The sequence below is a fragment of the Trichosurus vulpecula genome, chromosome 5 (assembly GCF_011100635.1).
Source record: "Trichosurus vulpecula isolate mTriVul1 chromosome 5, mTriVul1.pri, whole genome shotgun sequence".
NCBI lineage: Eukaryota > Metazoa > Chordata > Mammalia > Diprotodontia > Phalangeridae > Trichosurus > Trichosurus vulpecula.
This window is the reverse complement of record NC_050577.1, coordinates 30,606,190-30,625,623: the sequence shown is the minus strand read 5'-3', so window position 1 is coordinate 30,625,623 and position 19,434 is coordinate 30,606,190. Positions and strand designations below refer to the sequence as shown.

The 19,434-nt window shown below is 40.3% G+C and overlaps 1 protein-coding gene across 5 annotated transcripts in view; it reads right to left on the bottom strand.

Moving 5' to 3' along the window:
* Positions 1-19,434, bottom strand: part of THRB (thyroid hormone receptor beta) — a 432,256-nt gene that overhangs the window by 326,010 nt on the left and 86,812 nt on the right. Inside the window, exon 1 of one of the 5 annotated variants that reach the window (XM_036759247.1) lies at positions 18,798-18,833. The exons of the other annotated variants lie outside the window; for them this stretch is intronic. The gene's annotated coding sequence lies outside the window, so the exon portion shown is untranslated. Of the gene's footprint in view, positions 1-18,797; positions 18,834-19,434 lie in introns of those variants that run through there. 5 annotated transcript variants of the gene reach the window in all.

The following is a 19,434-nucleotide window of genomic DNA, read 5'->3' as shown; positions in this document are numbered from 1 at the left end:
CAGAGTCCAGTATGGCAGTTCAAGAAGATATTTTAAGTTGGCTTCAGGGTAACATTACAGAGTGTTTAGTTAATGGGGCAATGTTCACATGGAGAGAGAGAGAGATCTTGTGGCTGGATGCAGGACATCATCATATTTTTAGTCAATAATTTGGCCATAAAAGTATAAGTGATACAGAACTTGGAGCAAGTAGCTAATAAAGTGGGTACCAGTGACAAAAATGTTAAAAAGCTGATACCATGGACACAAACTAAAAGATCGCACTACTAATGCTTTACTACTCATGTAACTTTAAGCAAATCACAACCTCCCTGCGTCTCATCGTTGTCATTTGTCAAATGAAGGTGTTGGACTAAATGACATCTGATATTTCCTTCACTTTCTAGAGCTCTGATCCTTTGAGCTTATGGCCTCTGAAGAGCAGGTTTAACAGGAATGGATTCAAAGTCTTGCATTTGGATTGGAAAAAAAATCACTTGTAGAAGTCAAAGATAGAGAAGAGACATGACAAAATTTCATGTGGAAAAGCTGGGAGTTGGGTTGATTAAAACCTTGAAATGAGTGAACAGTATGATTTGTCTGCTATAAAAGCTAATGTAACCTTAGGTTATATAAATAGAAGTATAATGTCAAGATCAAGCATTATCTCTACAGATTTGTGAACTGTAGCTTAACAGGGCCATGGAGAAGCTGAGAAGCGGTGTGGGGAAAGGATAGGAAACCATGAACATTTGAGTTCAAGTCCTGTCTCTGACACACAACAGACTTTGTTAGTGTGGGTCAGCCTTATAATTGTTCAGTGCCCCCTGGCAACTCTCTTGGGCATCTCACTGCAGGCAAGGTGCTGACCTGCAGAGGTAAAACAAGTTTCCTCAATGGGAATTCCCTATGCTAATAAAATCAGAGGTCCAACCTCTGTCCCTATGCCTGCTGGGAAACTAGAGTCCATTTAAGGGATGGTGACCAGAATGATGAAAGGTCTGCAAATCATGTCACATAAAGAACTGAGGAATGGCTGAAGGAATTAAGCCTAGAGGACAGAAGATTTAGGGAGAAGACATGAAAATGTCTTTTAATATTTAAAAAGTGATTTTGCAGACACCTGCTTGAATGTTATGTTCTTCTTGCCCCAGAAGGCAGAATGATATGGGTAGCAATGACTAGACAACAGATTTTGCCTGATGGAAAAAATGAACAAAGAACTGGAGCTGTCCAATAATAGAACAGGTTACCCTGAAAATAACAAGGTCCCTCTTGCTGGGCAATATTTAAGAAGAAGATGGATTTTACCATTTGTTGGCTATATATCAAGTGAAGGTTTGAAATAAAGGTGATGCCCCTTTGAGCTTCATGCTCTAGCTTATTTGGGAAATATTTGTACATCCTAACCATTGTCTATCTTCTGTTTGTGTTCTTCCCAGTCAGTCAACAAGCATTTACTAAGCATCTACTATGTATCAAGCACCATGCCTGATGAAGCACTGGAGATATAAAGAAATGGAAAAAAATACCCTGACCAACCCGCCCCCCCCCCCAAACAATAGTTCCTGCCCTCAAGGAGTTCACATCTAATGGGGGAAACAGCATGCAAACAACTCTGGCTAGCTTGTTTAGCTATATATAGGTTAACTTGGCAATAATCACCAGAAGGAAGGTACTAAAGAAAGCATTCCTGTTCAGTGGCTGCCTTCCATGACCATGCTATTGCAATCTCATTCTCCCATTTAATGTTTAGTATAGCCCAGAGGGGACAATGATAAAGCTTAAACACAGCACCTGAGGAGGGCAGGAGAAACGGGTTCTAATCTCTCTGCTGCTACTAAAGTATGACCTTAGCAGCTCTTGGTACCACCTCTCAAGCCTCAGTCTTGTCTTCCATAAAATGAAGGACTTGGACTGTTTGGCTTCTAAAGTCCCTTCCAGCTCTCAAATCCAGATTCCACATGTCCATGATTTGTAGTCTACATAATATAATAAATACCCTTTGATTTTATCTTCTGTTCTTCCTGAAGTTTAAATTGTAGCTACTCTCTGATTAAGTTCTCTTAGTGCCAGCTGCCCCAAGGTTATCTTTTCTCTGGGTACTTATTAACTAGACAAGCACAAATTCCATGATTTAGACAAAAAAGAAAAAAAGACATTTGGCTCTAATGAAAAACTATTTAAAAGAAACACTGAATGAGAGAGAGCTGACTTCAGAATTAGGAAGAACTGGGTTCAAGTCCTGTCTTTGACACACACATTGCCTCTGTGGATGTGAACCAGTAAGTGTCACAGGAAAAAACTCTCTGACTATAAAACCACAAGTGTAGACACCCCTGCCCTAAAAAAGTTAGCCAAACGCATTGGTTTCAAAGAACAGTATGTTCCACCCTTGGTGGCTTGCTCAATGCAAAGATACCTCTTTCATCAAAAGGATTAACCTGCCATATGCCTCAAACTTTCTAATCAGCCCTTATCTTCCCCCAACTGGCAGGATATTACCTTGTGGCTAAATGATATAGATAACAGTTCAGAGAAATAAAAGAAGACTGATTAAAATAGAACTAAAGTGCCATTCAAACCAAACCTTCTCTTTCCTGGCTTGACTTCCCTGACTTGTCTGAGGACACAATGCCTGTAAAACTGCTTGCAAAAAAAACCCTATGGAAATTCAAAGAATCATCAGTATCTAAGTTAGGAGACTATAGAACGGCTTCTCTCATGGCAGCCCCCATTCAGCCACCCAGCCCTCCAACAGAGCTGTATATCATACCATGAGATTATCCCTAACAAATGGGTGTTGTTGAACACATCACTTACTCCACTCAACTGAAAAGCAAATAACATCTTACTCTGTAGCCACTGCCAAAGGAAATAACCAAAAACATCACTACCAAAGGATTAAGGGAGCAGCAATGCAAAGAATGGAGAACAGGATAAATCCAAAATTTTCATCTAGCAGTTGCCTTATTCTATATTTGGGAAGAACAAGTAATAGGAATTTCCCATAAGTTTTTCCTTTGATCCTTCATCATGGTGTGGAGATGACCCTGCATTTTTCAAGGGTGTCAGCTACATGAGTGCTCTAACTTGGTCTACCAAACTGTATAGGCTCCAAACATGGCTTTGGTGACAGACTATATGTCACAATATTAGAGGAGTGTAGATTTAGAATGGGACAGCTAGGTGGCCCAGTGGATAGAAAACTGGGCCTGGAGTCCGGAAGACCTGAATTCAAATCTAGCTTCAGACACTTACAAGCTGTGTGACCCTGGGCAAGTCACTTAATCCCTTTTGCCTCACTTTCCTCATCTGTAAAATGATCTGGAAAAAGAAATGGCAAACCACTCTAGTATCCTGGCCAAGAAAACCCCCAAAGGAGTCACAAAGAGTCAGACATGACTGAATATGACTCAACAACAACAAATGTGGAAATACGTTTTGCATGATTTCATATGTATAAAGGTACATATTGCATTTCTTGCCTTCTCAATGGGTGGGGGAGGGGTGGAAGGAGGGAGAGAATTTGTAACTAAAAATAAAAATTTCAAACAAGCCAGACATATTCCTGGCCATGTAGTCCAACTGTCTAATTTTACGGATGAGAAAAACTGAGGCTCCGAGTCATACTACTAGTAGGTGGGAGGGACAGAGAGACCATTGATTCCAAGTCGCTTCTTTGTTCAGATGAGGAAACTGAGGCCCGTGGTAGTAACTTGCCCGGTGTCACCCAGGTATCATCAAAAGCAAAATCTGAAGCCAGATATTCCCATCCCAGAGCCAATGCTGTTCCCACCGTAGTAGGCTATTGTTTTAATTACTCTTGGTAGATTATATGAAATTTTACTGGCAGGACTCGGACTTTAGGACTGGAGGCAGGTGCAACCTCGACTAGGAGGAATAAAGGGATTTTGGTGGCGAGAGAGTGACAGGGCAGCCACTGATGGGACAGGGGCAAGGGGTGGCGTCAGGGAGACAATCCAACGCCTGTCAGGGGGCAAATCGAGGAAAGAGATGAGAATGGAGCCTGTTCACAGAGACCATAGTGGAGAGCCCACGACAGCCAGGCAAAAGGAGAGAGGATGCTATTTTTCTATGCCAAAAAGGGAAGGAATGGGGTCGGGAGAGAGAAAACCAATATAGAACAAATGCTTAGCAGCAATGAAAAGCGGTAAATGGTATGGCAAGGGACTGAATGAGTCACAGATAAGAAAGTAAGCCCCGGCAAGAGAATCGGGGAACTGTGCCCGCTTTAACAGTGGGATTGTGTGTGAGTCCAGGGGCCTGAGGGGAAGCCCTGGCACATCTTTGAAACACACAACAATAAACAAGCCCAGCTTTGATACGTGTGGCGGCTCTACCGGCCTGAGTCACAGCTTCGGAACAAGTCATCTTTCTTGAATGATTTGATGTTTTTAGGGTTGAAAGGGGAGGTTTTTCTGCTCCAATAAATTGGGAGAGAAGGACATGCAATTAGTTTCCTTTCACTTCTCTTTGTGCCCTGATGCTGCTTGTGATGACAGTTAGCATCTTCGTCAGGGCAGACTGTCTGAGGCGTGGGGATCTCATCCTGTGGCGCTCCTATCTACAACTCAGGGGATGCTGCTTACTGCTCAGGCCTTCCATCAATCTGGAGTCAAGCAGCCCAGCAAACAACAAGCTTGAACACCTTTCTTCCTCTCACTTTGTTTCAGCTATGGCTGCTCTCCTTTGCCTGGCAGAGAGGAATCTCTTCTTTCATGCCTGTCTGCTCCTGGTGGGTTAGCTTTACTGAAGCTCTGCCCTTTATAATGTAGGCATCAGCATGCCATTGCTACAAAAATGCACCAATGCGGAGGATGAGGCCAGGTCCCAACTTCGGTTAAGTTTTTCTGCTCATAGACAGACCAGCCTCTGCCTCTTCCTACCTTGGGGGCAAAAGGATGGCTGAACCCATTGAAGCTATCGCCCTTCTCATGAGCCAATTAAATGTGTCCCACACCCTTCTTTCTCTAGGGAAAGGAATAGGCATTTATTAAGTGCTTACTGTGTGCTAGGCACTTAAACTTTTTCATAAACATTATCTCATTTTATCTCCACTTAGGAGGGGCGCCATGTACTTACTAGAGCCCTGAGTGGGGAGACAAGAAGAACTGAGTAGCTCGAGGGAAATCACTTAACCTCTCTGAATGTTTTTCCTCCTCTGTAAAATGAGCATGATTATAACACCTGCAGTAACTCCCTCAAATGTCTTAAATAGGATAATGTGTGTAAACCACTTTGCAAACTTTTAGGCTTCCGTAAATAGCAATTGTTATTGTGGCCTCCCACAGAAGTAATAGCTGAGAGTAACCCACTGGAATTTATAACCTAAACAAACCTTGAAGGTCCAAATATGTAGGCCTGGGTCAGAGAAGAGGAGTTCATTTTCCAGGGCTGGGGAGAGGAGTGGGGTAGGAAGAAAGCAGGAGACAGCCAAGTCTGCAACTATTTATAGGGAAGTAAGCTATTCAAATGGTCAATCAACATTTACCAAGCATCTACTGTATGCAAAGCTTTGTACTAGGTGCTAAGCCGACAAAGAGAAAAATTGAAAGTGTCTGCCCTCAAGAAGTTTATATTCTTCTAGAAAATGCTGGAAATAATGGATTACTTACACTAGTGTTAATCTCCTTGGGGTACAAGGAAAGTTAACTACTATTTCCATTAAGAATTTGCTCCCTAATAGTATTTTTAAAAATATCTTTCTTAAAAACCCCTTCTAAGAAGTACTTTAAAGTTTATGGTTATGATGATGTCATAGCTACATTTCTCTTACACCATGTGAATTCAGGTATGCTGCCAAATCAGTTCAGTAAATTATAAATATCCTGACACACGGGTACCATGTCTTACTTATTTTGCATCTTCACCAGGTCCTTGTGTATAATAATAAAAATAACTCAAAATTTCAGGGCAATTTAATGTTTATACCCCTTAGAAATAGATATAACAAATATTGAAACATCTCCTTTTTATAGATGGAAAAACTGAGACTTTCCAGAGGGGAAGTGGCTGCTTATTGTTACATAAGATTTTAAGACTCAAAGCTGAGATTTGAACCCAAATATATTGACTAAAAACCTGTCATTCTGCTACAGAGCCTGATTAAGTATTTAATGTATGTTTGTGGAATAAATTAATTAATGAAATTATTCAGTAATATTCAGCCATTATTTATTATTTGTTTGATGTGCACTGTATGGTTTGGGAAACAAAGAAAGTTGAGGTTCAACTCCAATTTCATGTTCCCTGTAAAGCTTTACTTGACCAGCCCAACCCAGCCCAGCCCAGCCCAGCCCAGCATACAGGGACCTCTGCCTTCTCTGAACTCCAATGTCACCTAATGCCTATACTATCTTATTTGGCATTTATGCCTTATGTTTTTAGTCATCCTTTCACATACACATATCTCTTCCCTCCAATTAGAGAGTAAGCTCCCAAAAGGCAGGGACTGGCTCTTATTCCCCTTTATATCCTTCATAGTACAGCCCCTTACATCAAGTAGGCATTCAGAAAATACCATCCGACTCGCTGTTTGATAGTACGTGGTTTCTAACGTCAAAAAATTTACAATCTAGTTGAAGAGTCAAGACAAAGATAAGAAATCTTCACAACTGCCCTAATGGAGCAGGCTGGGAGTAGGGGCATTAAAAAAAAATCCATTTTATGGACAGTGAAAGGTGTTAGTGATAGGCCCCCAAAAAAGTACCACTCAGGACAAGCAACTATTCATTACTTATTCAGACAGGGGCAATTAAATTCTCACTTTTCATTACTGACTTATAAAAATAACCAATCAGTCAACAATTATCTATTAACTGTCTACTCTGTGCCACTGGGGATACAAAGAGAAATATAATGATAATAGCTAATATTTATCTAGCCCTTTTAAGGTTTGCTAGGCTGCTGGGTACACACAGACAAAAGTAATGGCAATAATATTAGCCAGCACTTAGATAGCGAACATGCAAGGCTTCCAAGGCCCCTCCCATAAATTAGACCATGCAGAGTACTGAATTTGGAAGTTAGCAAAGACCTGGATTTGATGGTTTTGAAAGTCCCTTCCAGCTCTAAATCTATAATCTGGTTATCTCTTTGTTCCTCACAACAGCCGTGGGAGGTAGATGCTATTATCATTCCCATTTACAGATGGGGAAACTGAGGCAGAGATAAGTGACTTGGCCAGGGTCACATGGCTAGGAAATGTCTCAGATTGGGTTTGAACTCAGGTCCTCCTGACTCCAGACCCAGTACTCTATTTCTATCACTTCATTTCTCTAACACTTTCCCTCCCTCTGAAAGGTCAGCTTTTGGTTGGGTGGTTGTTTAATATTCATTCATCTCACTTTGGTGACTCAATAATAAAGCAGCCCCTCCCCTTGAGAAGCTTAGGGCTTATTTAGAGGAGACAATAGTACATTTTTAAAAGAGCAAACACAGTAAATATAAGTTGATAATATTGTATATTATATTATAAAAATAATAAAGTAAAGGCCACTGGACTTTAACACAAATCCAAAGCCTCGAATTTCCTTGTTTACGAGTCGCTCTTCAAACCCATAATAAGATGCTGGCTCATTCATAATAAAAACATGTGGCTTCAGAGACACCGAGGGACAATGGGGTTTACTTGGATTCCTAGTTAGTGTCCTTGGGCCTTAGAGCCAGCACTAATAACAATAATGATGGCTAGCATTTATATGGCACCTTCAGGGTTACAAGGGCAGTTAGGTGGCGCCATATTGCATAGAGTGCCCCGCCTGGAGTCAAGAAGACTCATCTTCCTGAGTTCAAATCTAATCTCAGACACTTACTAGCTGTGTGACCCTGGGCGAGTCACTTAAACCCCCTTGGCTTTAGTAAAACAAGCTGGAGAAGGAAATGGCAAGCCATTGTCAAGAACACCCCAGCCCCACCCCCAAAAGAGTCACAAAGAGTTGGCCATAACTCAACAAAAACAGAGATATATAAAGCACTATATTGTCTCATTTGGGGCTCACTACAACCCTGGGAAGTATTATTTATCCCCATTTTTACAAAAAGGGAAACTGAAGCTCAGAAAAGTTAAGACATTTGCCAGTGATCACATGGTGAGTAAGCATCTGAGGTTGGATCTGAACTCAGGTCTTTACATCCACAAGTTTATCCACTGTACCATTTAGCTAGCTGCCTTTGTAGAAGCAAAGCCCATCATTTGGTAGAAGGATCTAAAAGTTCCACTTTTGCCATAACCTGACATGATCGTTAACAGTCAAGATATTGTCCCATAAGTGTATTCTTCTTTGAAACAGTTTTCTTAAAAGCCTGTCTTTCTAAGAAATGCTTCCAAGCTTACAGTACAAATGTCATAGCTACATTTCTATTCTGCTGTCCCTCCCAGTGAAAAGTCAGCTACAGCTGGTTTTTTTAATCCATTCTTCTTTATCCACAGGTGCTGTTATTATGCAAATGTTACATCTGTGTGTAACTCAAATAAGTATTTTATTGCAATTAAGACATGAAAACTTTGTATGAATCGTTATTCTTCAATTACATGAAGCAATTATATTTCATAAAAGCTGCAGCTTTCTTAAAGTTTAAATTTTTAAGATTAATTTCTCCTTTTCAGTTTTTATAATTAAAAATTAATCCATAGAAAAGACAGTGGAACAATCATTTGTAAAAGCACCTACTGTGTGCCAGATAGTGTGCTAAGTGTTTTACAAATTTTATCTCACATGATCCTCACAATGACCCTAGGAGGTAGCTGCTGTTATTGTCCTCATTTTACACTTGAAGAAACTGAGGCAGACAGAAGGTAAGTGACTTGCCCAGGGTCACACAGGTAAGAAGTATCTCAGACTGGGTTTGAACTCATGTGTCCCTAATTTCAAGCCCAGTGCTCTAACCACTGAGCACCCAGCTGCCTCTAGAGCAAGACTTAGAATCAGGAAGAGCCACGTTCACATCCTGCCTCTGGGGAATGAGGCGTGGATTGTCAGACATGGTTAACAGATCACCATGTTTTGCTTAACTATACATCTTTGGTACAAGGAAAAACTGGAGATATATGGAAAAGGAATTATTGGGAAATGACAGGGATGTTTTTAAGCAGCAATAAGACATTTATGTTGTTGTTATTTTTAATCCTGCTTCAGACGCTGCTGGCTGTGAGACTGTCACTCTCGGTCTTGGTTTTCCCGTCTCTAAAATGGGCATTTAAATACCTAGAGTAACTACCTCATGGGGTTGTGAGGCTTAAATGAGACAATGTAACAAAAGTGCTTTACAAACTTTAAAGGGCTTTAAAAATGTCCATCATTGTTAAGAACTGTATTCTTTTGATAATTTTCAAATGAGTATGACAGTTTCCTACTTAATTGAGAATTCAGATGAGGAACAAAATTTTCAGGACATCATAATTACAGCCACTCACTGTGTAGTATTATTGTAAAACTGCAATGATGTGATCTAAAGGTCAGAACATGGGAAAATAGACTGGGTGGATCTACTCGACCTAGCTTGGTCATTCACCTAGTTTGGGAAATGCCTGTCATCTCTAGTGAGCCAATAAGCTTTGGACTCATAGTGTCCCTCCCTCAGAGAACAAGAGTGTAGCTCATGGCCCAGGAGAAAACCTGGGCTTTGAAAAAGGAAGACCCAGAGTCCTCTGGAAGGTGGATGGAGCCAAGGTGACTCACACAGGCTCAAGGGAAAGACAGGATTTACTACCAAAAAAGAGCCCAGAGCCACTGATAAGAATCTGCCTGGCCAACTCCAAGCAAGCAGAAGAGCCTTCATCATTTACTCCTAGGTTCAAGGTTTAACAACTGACTTAGTAAATACAATTCAGACAAATTGAAGAGAACGGAGATAAATAGTTCAAGGATGAGAGCATTACTTTTAGAGGTCACAGCTATAGAGACCTCCAAAATGGTCAAGGACGGTAATTAGATGATGGCCTAACGGCCAGGAGTCTAGAGAGGAAATTGCCCTTCTCAGTGGGGGCCAAGGGAGTAAAGGTGGAAATGATGAGCAAGAAGCCAGGGCTCAGAAAGAAAGATGTTGGCCCTCAGAAACACTGATAAGACGAGAGACACATCCTGGGAACTGCTGAACATCCTACCTATCCTGGAAGTGATGCCAATTTCCTTCTACCTTGGACTCAAAGGTTGAAGAACTTTGATCAGTCAGCATGGAGGTCAGTTCAAAAACCCATATTCAGCAGGGCTCTTTCTCATCTGTAAGGATGAGGAAGGGACATCTCCATTTCTCACATGATCTTGTTTATACTCGAATTGTTTTCATTTACCTTAGTTTCTCATTAAAATGACCCATTTAACCATTTGTGGATTTGTCTGAGACAGTGTTTTCTAGATGGTCAATTGCAGAGCCTGTAATATGATTAGAATTTGGTGGGAAATTCGCAATTCTAGTCATATTTTTTCTAAAAGAGTCAAAGCAAGATTCTATATGAACTCAAAAGCTAAATTAACTTTAATTTTTTTAATTTATTTATCTATTTTTAGTTTACCACACACTGTTCTACATAATTTTGAGTTCCAGATTTTCTCCCCTCCCTCCCCAAGATGGCAAGGAATCTCATGTAACTATCACGTATAACTTCGCATTGAATTAAATTAACTTTAATTTTAAAATTAAAGTATTACACTTGGCGATTATTTGGCATGAAAGGGCACTCTTTTCTCTATTTTCCTCCAAAATTTTCTTGACTCTTGCCCTATATCCCCAAGGCGTTCCATACCTCAAAAACCCTCAAAGCAACATTTGTAGATTCCATTAATACGTTAGAGTTCCCGAAGGATTCCATGTTTGAATTCATTTAAGCCATGAATGTTGACCTATACATACAGCTATACTTTGATGTGTATAGAATGGGGATATGCACCCCCCAGTGGCCAAAACTAATGGTGGCAGTAAGGGGAGCAGCTCCAGAGCCAAGAGAGACTCCAGAACTGGGAAAAGATGGAAGTGGAAGTCAGGGAGATAGTCAGAACTGGCTGTAGGCACTCTCTTTTCTGTTTGAGTCTTGACTTGACATGACCATATACAAACGTTAACTGAGCACTGCACCAGTTAAGTTTTTTTTAATAATGTTTTGAGGATGGCTAGTGTATTTAATGAAGTTAGAAACAGAATGTTGGATGCGGTGGTACATATCTATAGTCCCTGCTTGAGGGGAGGCTGAGACCAATGAACTGTTTGAGCTCCAGGGTCTGTCGTACTGTAGGGGTAGCACTACCACACTAAATCTGTCACCAATATGGTGATTTGGTGGAGGGGGGTGGGATAGGACCCACACTATTCAAGGGAGCAAGAGAAGGGAAGGCAAGAGAAAGAAAGGGAAGTCAAGGGAAGAGAAGTCAAGGCAAGAGGATCTGAGGATCAGAAAGGGAAGAGACTTAACAAAAGACATACAGGAGTTAAGTGGTCAGGATTAAAAAGCAGGTCCACCCACTCCAAATCTGCTCCTAGTGACCAATAAATCATGTAACTGATAAATCTGATAGACCTGTGGGCTTCCTACACAGGAGAAAATTGCCCAAGTCAGCCCTGCCCTATTTAGAGAACCATTTAGGGCCATTAAAAACCATTAAGACTATTAGCTAGGATTTAAGTTAAGCAGAAGGAACAAATCCCTGAACAAATACCAAGTAGAATTAGTTCTACTCCTCCCTCCCCCTTTCTTTCTCATCAAATCAAAGTTTCTAAAGTTCTCCTAAGAACTTTGTAATAGGTTCACTGTTTAATTTATTATTCAAATCAGAAACAGCTCATTCAATATTTGCGTACCTTGACTTCCACCCTAGCTAGCATTTTAAAAGTGTCCTGATGCTTCTATTGGATCTCAATAATTTCTCTGAATCTGGTATAACTGACTGGCCCACCTGCAGATAACATACGACTATCTGCAAATAAGTAACACTCTGCAGATGGGTCACATGATGCATGCAAATGCCATCAGTCAGCGCCCACTGAGCATCTTCAATGCACTGAGAGCCATACAGCATAGCTGAATAGAAGACACACAGTCTTTTCTCCTCCAGGAACTCAGACTCTAAAGTCGAGTTTCTTAATCTGGGGTCCAGCATAGGTGACCTTGTATGGGGAAAAAAATTACATCTTTACCTTCATTAACCTAACCAAAATTTAGCGAGTCCCTCAATTATGAATATACATAATAAGCCATGGTAGTATTAGCAGTACCTGGGACTTTGTTACCAAGAAAAATCACAGATATTTTTATATCATATTACAGTTATTGCAGATATCATAGAATATCATTTATACTCATTGCTACTTCAAAATTATTATAGTTGTCATGCATGCTGCTAGGTCACACGTGATCCTGTCTTCCTTTCCATAGACTATTTCAATATCATTGATTTTCTTTGTAATTTCATATGTTTTATTTTAGATCATTATTTTATATTTAATTATGGTAATATTAATTTGAATTATTTTGTGCATTTAAAAATATTTCAGCAAACAAGTCCATGACTTTATCAGACTACCAAAGGGACCCATGATGAAAGAAAAGAAGAACTCTTAAGAGTCCCTTGTCATGAAGCTGACATGCTCAACTCTGCATCAGGGTCAGAAAACAGCAGACACTTAACAAGGTTTAGGTCAGGCTGGCTAAGATTTGTGAAGTACTGTATGTTTTTTATGTCATTTGATCTCCACAACAATCCTGCAATGTAGTCATTATTCTATCCCCAATAAATAAGTAGTTATTGAGTTAACTCAAATAAAAAAAAGAAAAGAAAAAAACTGATTTCTTTTAGCTTTAGGCAGGTACCACACATTTATCATTGCCCTTTGCAGCACACATGTAACCTATGGGTTTGAGGGACTTGTCCAAGGCCATATAGGTAAGAAATGTCAGAGGTAGGTCCTGAACCCTGGTTCTCTCTGACTTCAAATTGAGCATCATTTCCACAATATCACATATAAGTCCTGCAAAGGACAAGGATCAAAAACTCATGCCCATCTAAAGCAGAAAGATCAGCTTTTAACGTTGGGCAGCGGACAAAATTTGGAAATGAAATTGACGTACAAACAAAAGATATCAATAAAACATAAAAAATAATAAGTGAGTTGCTTTGAAATTTTAGGATTTATTACGTAGGTTTTCATGACATGGAAATTCATTGTTTTATACAAAATCCTTTTTTTGTGTTCCGCTGCATACATGAAAATGTTTATTTTTCTTTTCTCATTTTGTATTTAAGTTTAAAATGAATAAAAGTTTTTTAAAATAAAATGAAATAACACAATGGATTTTTTTTTTGTCAGAAAGCTTTGCATCGTTGAAATCACAACAATATAATGTAATTTCCCAAATGTGACACAATCTCCTTTCCTCTTCCTCTTCAATTCTGGAACCACATCACTGTCTGTTTTCAAGGCCATCTACATGTGCATGCACACAGGCACAGGCACACGCATGCATGCACACACACACACACACACCCACACACACACACTACTGTAAGATCAATTTAATGGGCTACCCATCCAACTCTATGTCACGGTTTGAAAAAAGGGACATATTTCATCAATTTGGTTTTTTTTCCAGTGTATTAGGCTTGTCTCTTTTGAGTGAGTGGTTGTGGATCTCATTAAGGAGGCCCTGTAGCATTTTGAGCCTTGATACAATCAATATATCACCCCCAAACAAGAGTATCTACCAGGCGTTACCATCTGTAACCATCTTTTTCCATTTGGCAGGACATCCTCCATGAAACCCATGATACTTCACTAATGACAGAAGTATCAGAGGCATGAAGCCTGATACCAGGAAGACCTGGGCTCAGATCTTGTCTCTGACACATACTAACTGGGTAACTCAGCACAGCCTCATCACAAGCCAGTTTTCTGTGGTAGCCGGCACCATGGATAGAGCTCTGGACCTGGAGGCAGGGAGACTTGTTTGTCTCAGTCTCCTCAACTGTAAAATGGGGATCATAACAGGACCTCCCTCCCAGGATTGTTCTGAGGATCAAATGAGATACTCTTTGTGAAATTCTTAACACAGTTCCTGGCACATAGTAGGTGCTTAATGAATGCTTATTCTCTTTTCCTTCTCTCCTTAAGTCTCAGGCAGCATATAATACAAAATAATGGATGGAACACAGATATACACATAGAAAATTTACCCAGCTAGCCAGACTCCCCAGAACTATCTTGCTTTGCCACAACCAAGCCTCATAAAAATCTTCTTTTTCTCCTTTCTTTGCTACAGCCAGAGAAATAAGATCCACTCTAGTTGTGAACTGATCCAACCATTCTGGAGAGCAATCTGGAACACTGCCCAAAAGGTGATTAAACTATGCATACCCTTTGATCCAATAATTCCACTTACAGGGCTGTCTCCCAAAAAGATTATTAAAAAGGGAAAAGAACCCACATGCACAAAAATATTTATAGCAGCACTTTTTGGGGTGGCAAAGAATTGGAAATTGAGGGGATGCCTATCAATTGGGGAATACCTGAACAAGTTGTGTTATATTAATGTAATGGAATACTATTGCTCTGTAAGAAATGATGAGCAGGTGGATTTCAGGAAAAAAAAAACCTAGAAAGACTTTTATGAACTGATGCTGAGTGAGGTGAGCAGAACCAGAACAGTGTACACAGTAACAACAACACTGGTAGACTTTGATGACCAGCTTTGATAGACTGAGCTCTTCTCAGCAATGCGATGATCTAAGAAAATTCTGAAAGATTCATGATGGAAAATGCCATCCACATCCAGAGAAAGAACTATGTAGTCTGATTGCAGATCAAAGCAGACTGTTTTCTCTTTTCTTCCCTTTCTCCTGGTTTTCTGCTTGTGTTCTGATTCTTCTTTCACAACATTACTAATGTGGGAATGTTTGATATGACTGTACATGTACAGCCTATAACAGATCGCATGTGGTCTTGGGAAGGGGGGAGGGGAGGGAGGCGAAAATTTCAAACTCAAAATATCATAAAAGTGAATGCTGAAAACTAAAAATAAATAAAGCATGTGAGGGGAATAAAAGAAATAAGGTCCACTCTAAAGAACATCGGCCTAGAAGCCTAGACACTCCTTGCTTTTAAATGCTGCCAAAGGGCAAGTCTAAAAGTGGGAGAGAGGTTGTTGTCCCCATTTGGACCACTGGGAGCTGCTAAAACAAACCCTAAGATCTTGGCATCTGGTCCCATCACTTCCTGGCAAAGAGAGGGAGAAGAAATGGAAGCAGTGTCAGATTTTATATTCTTGGACTCAAAGATCATCACAGACAGCGACTACAACCGTGAAATTAAAAGACACTGGTTCCTTGGAATGAAAGCTGTGGCAAATCTGGACAGCATGCTAAAAAGCAGAGACATCCCCTTGCTGACAAAGGTCTGTATAGTCAAAGCTATGGTTTTTCCAGTAGCAATGTATGGCTGTAAGAGTGGGACAATGAGGAAAGCTGAGCATCACAGAATCAACTAATAAAATTGTGGTGCTGGAAAGAATTTTGAGAGTCTGTTGGGCAGCAAGGAGACAAAATCAGTCAATACTTAAAGAAATTAATTCATTTTTCGCCTGGAAGGTCAAATACTGAAGCTGAAGCTTCAATATTTCACTAATGAGAAGACGGGACTTATTGGAAAAGACCCTAATGTTGGGAAAGATTGAAGGCAAAAGGAAAAGAGGAGGGCGGAGGATGAGATGGATAGATAGTGTCATGGAAGTAATGAACATGAGTTCAGACAGACTTTGGGAGATAGTGGAGGACAAAAGTGAAGGGCCTGGCTTCCTATGGTCCATGGTGTCATGAAGAGTCAGACATGATTGAACAACTGAACAGTAACAACAATACAAACCCCCGTTGGCTCTTAAAACTCACCTGCAGCGCTTCCCAAATTTGATGAAGAATTATGGTGACTGAGAAGGGGAAGTCCCTTCCTGGCATGTAGGTATCATGAACAAGAAGGAGTGTAGAGGTGGGAGAAGGCAGGACATGTTCCCATGAAATAAAAATGCTTCTACACTGAGTTTTCACCACACAAATTTCTATGTAACGGATTTCTAGCATGTATCTTCCCCTTAGTGGGTGTGTAACCAATTATTCACATGAGCACAGACCACTACGACCTGAAAGATCAAATATGTCACTGAATTTACATATGAGTTGTTCCCAGGAAGACCAACTGACAAGTTGACAACATTGGAATATCTGACAGGAATCCCAGCCTGAGAAATTCACACTGGAGAACCCCATTGAAGAGCTGACAACAGCCCTCTATTTTAACATGGCAGGGAAAGGAACGAAATTGTTTCACTGATTTATTAATAGACCGTCATTTAGTCCAATTGCTCTAATTTGCAGCGAAAATTTGTCCTTTCTTTTATGAAAGCTGAAAGCAAAGCTAAAGGCTCACTTCCACAGCACCCCCTGGTCTACTCTCAACTCACAGACGTACTGGGGGTGGGGGTGGCAGGGAGGTACAAACTGAAAAAAAGGCCCAAAAAACTCAGGAAGCTCTCGCCCTCAGCATTTCCCCATACCCCACAAAGTCTGTGACTTCTCACCGATGTTTGTGATGATATGAAAAAATGGGGAAGCTGATTTCAGTCTAAAGTTTATCTTTTAACCTGGAAAGACTTGCATGAACTGATGCTGAGTGAAGTGAGCAGAACCAGGAGAACACTGTACACAGTAACAGCAACAATGTGCAATGATTAACTATGGTGGAGTTAACTCTTCTCAGCAATACAAGGATCCGGGACAATTCCGAAAGACTTACGATGGAAGATGCTATCCACATCCAATGAAAGAATTATGGAGTTTTAATGCAGCCTGAAGCCTACTACTTTCACTTGTTTTTTTTTTTTGTTTTTGTTTTTGTAGTTTCCCCTTTTGTTCTGTTCCTTCTTTCACAATATGACTAGTGTGTGGAAACATGTTTAACATGATTGCACACGTATACCATATATATATATATGTATATATATAGTTCGACTTTTGGCATATACTATTGGCCAGCACAAGGCACCCTGGAGTAGTGGATGGAGGCCTGAAGAGCTAGGTTCAAGTGCTGCCTCTGAAGTATCCTAGCTACTCGTTTAATCAATCAGTGCTCTAGGCCAGAGGTGTCAAACAAATGGACACAAAGCTCCTGATTATGGCAGAACCAGATTAAAATGTATTTGGGAAATATTTAATAAAATAAAAATATAACAAAATGTGGATGATGTTAACATGTGGTTTTCTAAGTCAATATGCAGCCCTTATGTATATTTCAGTGGCCCAATTTCTATTTGAGATTGGTACTACTGTTCTCTACATCACAGAGAAGGAACATTGGTAGTGGGAGTTTCCTGCAGTGAAGTCCTGGATTCAGTCTCTGTCCATTGCTGCCTAATAGGACATAGTGCCTTGACTTGATTGTGGCAATATGGCACACTAGCAGAGCATAAGCTCCACGAAGGCAAAGATTGTCTTCATTTTTATCTCTGAATCCCAATCACTTATTGTACCATGCATGGCACTCAGTAAGTGCTTAATAAATGCTTGCTGAATTGAATTCTACTCATTTCTGCAGAAACTGCTAGGTTTTATAATAATAACAAAGAACATGAGATCAAGGTTGGATTAATAGCTAGGGGGAAAAGATAGTAACTGACTTGGCTTTCAGCTTCTCAGCTGGGGCTGGCTGCCTTGAGCATAAAATAATGGTTCTAAAGCTATAAATAAAAAAATTAAAAAAAAAACTCTGACATCCTGGAGTCAGAAAAGACATCAGTAAGAAGAAAGATGACTAGAATACTTAGAACTAAGCCTGATTACTCATCCTGGCTCAGCGATCTCAGAGTGAGATAAATTGAAAATATTGCTCATTTCTTAAAAAGAAAAAGAAAAAAGAAAAGAAAAAAACCATCCTAAAGCACACAGAGGGACAACGTTTGCATCCCCCTTTTGTACAACAATTCCCAGGGTAAGTCCTTGGGAAAGAAACTCCCAGATGTTTGGGGTTGGGGTGGAGGAGAGAGGTATTCCAGCTCAGTGACTGGTAATTGCTTATGCAGCTGGTTGAACAGCAGACATGCAAATTGACATATTGGTTTGAGGTCATTCTGGGAGCTTCGCCGCTGACAATATTTACTGCCATGCTGAGTAGCATGATGTGCATGGGATGGCTTTTTGAGATCTAAATCTACCAGTCTGAAAGAAAGAGGCCAATACATCAAGGATCTATAATTTCACCAACACAGGTACCCACTTCCATTAACAAAGATAGGCACTCATCTATGGCTTAGATTCACTTCACTAAGCAGAGAAAGAGGGCTGGATTTGGAAATCACAGATGCTTGAATGGTGCCTCAGACTCTCACTAGCTGTACAACCCTGGCCAACTCACTTAACTTGTCCAGTTTTCCCTTATTCCCTCATCTGTAAAATGTGTTGGCTGGACTTGGCGAGCTCTCAGTTTCCTCCTAGCTCTGAATCTACAAACCTATGACCTTATAAACCATCTACAAAGTGCCAGACATTGTATTATACCCCAGGTGCACAAAAAATGAGATAATGAAACAGCTTCTGCCCTCAAGGAACTTACATTCAGCTAGGAGAAAAAATGTCTAGATAAGCAAATATAAAATATATGCCTAGTGAATCTGCCACCAAGGGTATTCATTTAGATAAATCTAGGGAGCTGTCTGAGGTCCAAAGAAGTCCCTTAGCTTGCCCAGGGACCCAAAGAGCTAGTGGTGTTTGAACCTAGGTCTTCCCTACTTTAAGCCCATCACTCTATCCACTACGCCACATTACCTGCACTCAGAGTGCACAAAATGACTTGCCTCTCCCCTTTGTATCCTCCTCTCTCCACAGCATGTAGAGAACTGAGGTCTTTTTCTTTCCATTTCTTCCTCTGACAGAAGCCTGCCCTCAATGACAGACAAGGTCTTTTCATCTGTGATGACCCATGATGCAATCCCCAGCAGCATTTATTTTTTTCCCTAAGCACTCAAAGATAATAACCCACATTATGTAATAATGAACTTCATACTTATTGAACAAATTAAAGCCAGAGTCATGCAGCAGTGCATTCAGTCAACGAAAACTTGTTTGAAAGACCTGACCAATCTATAACAAGCTCAAGTCTTTTTTTTTAAGCCAAAAGAGAGATTAAGATACACACTGAGAACTGGAATGAAGTTCACAGAAGAGAATGTTGCAACCTTAAAGTGATGTTGACATGTTATCAGGTATGAAGCTAAAACCTCCCAGGAAAATGACATATATTCTTTTTCCTCTTTGCTCCTAATATTTTGTTTTCCACTTTGGATAATCCAGAAATCTCTTCTACCTCATTGGCTCTTTACCATGTACTGACAAATCTGGTGATTCTCCCCAAGTCCTTAAACAAAACAAAACTTTCCTTGACCCTCATGCTCCATTCATCTCC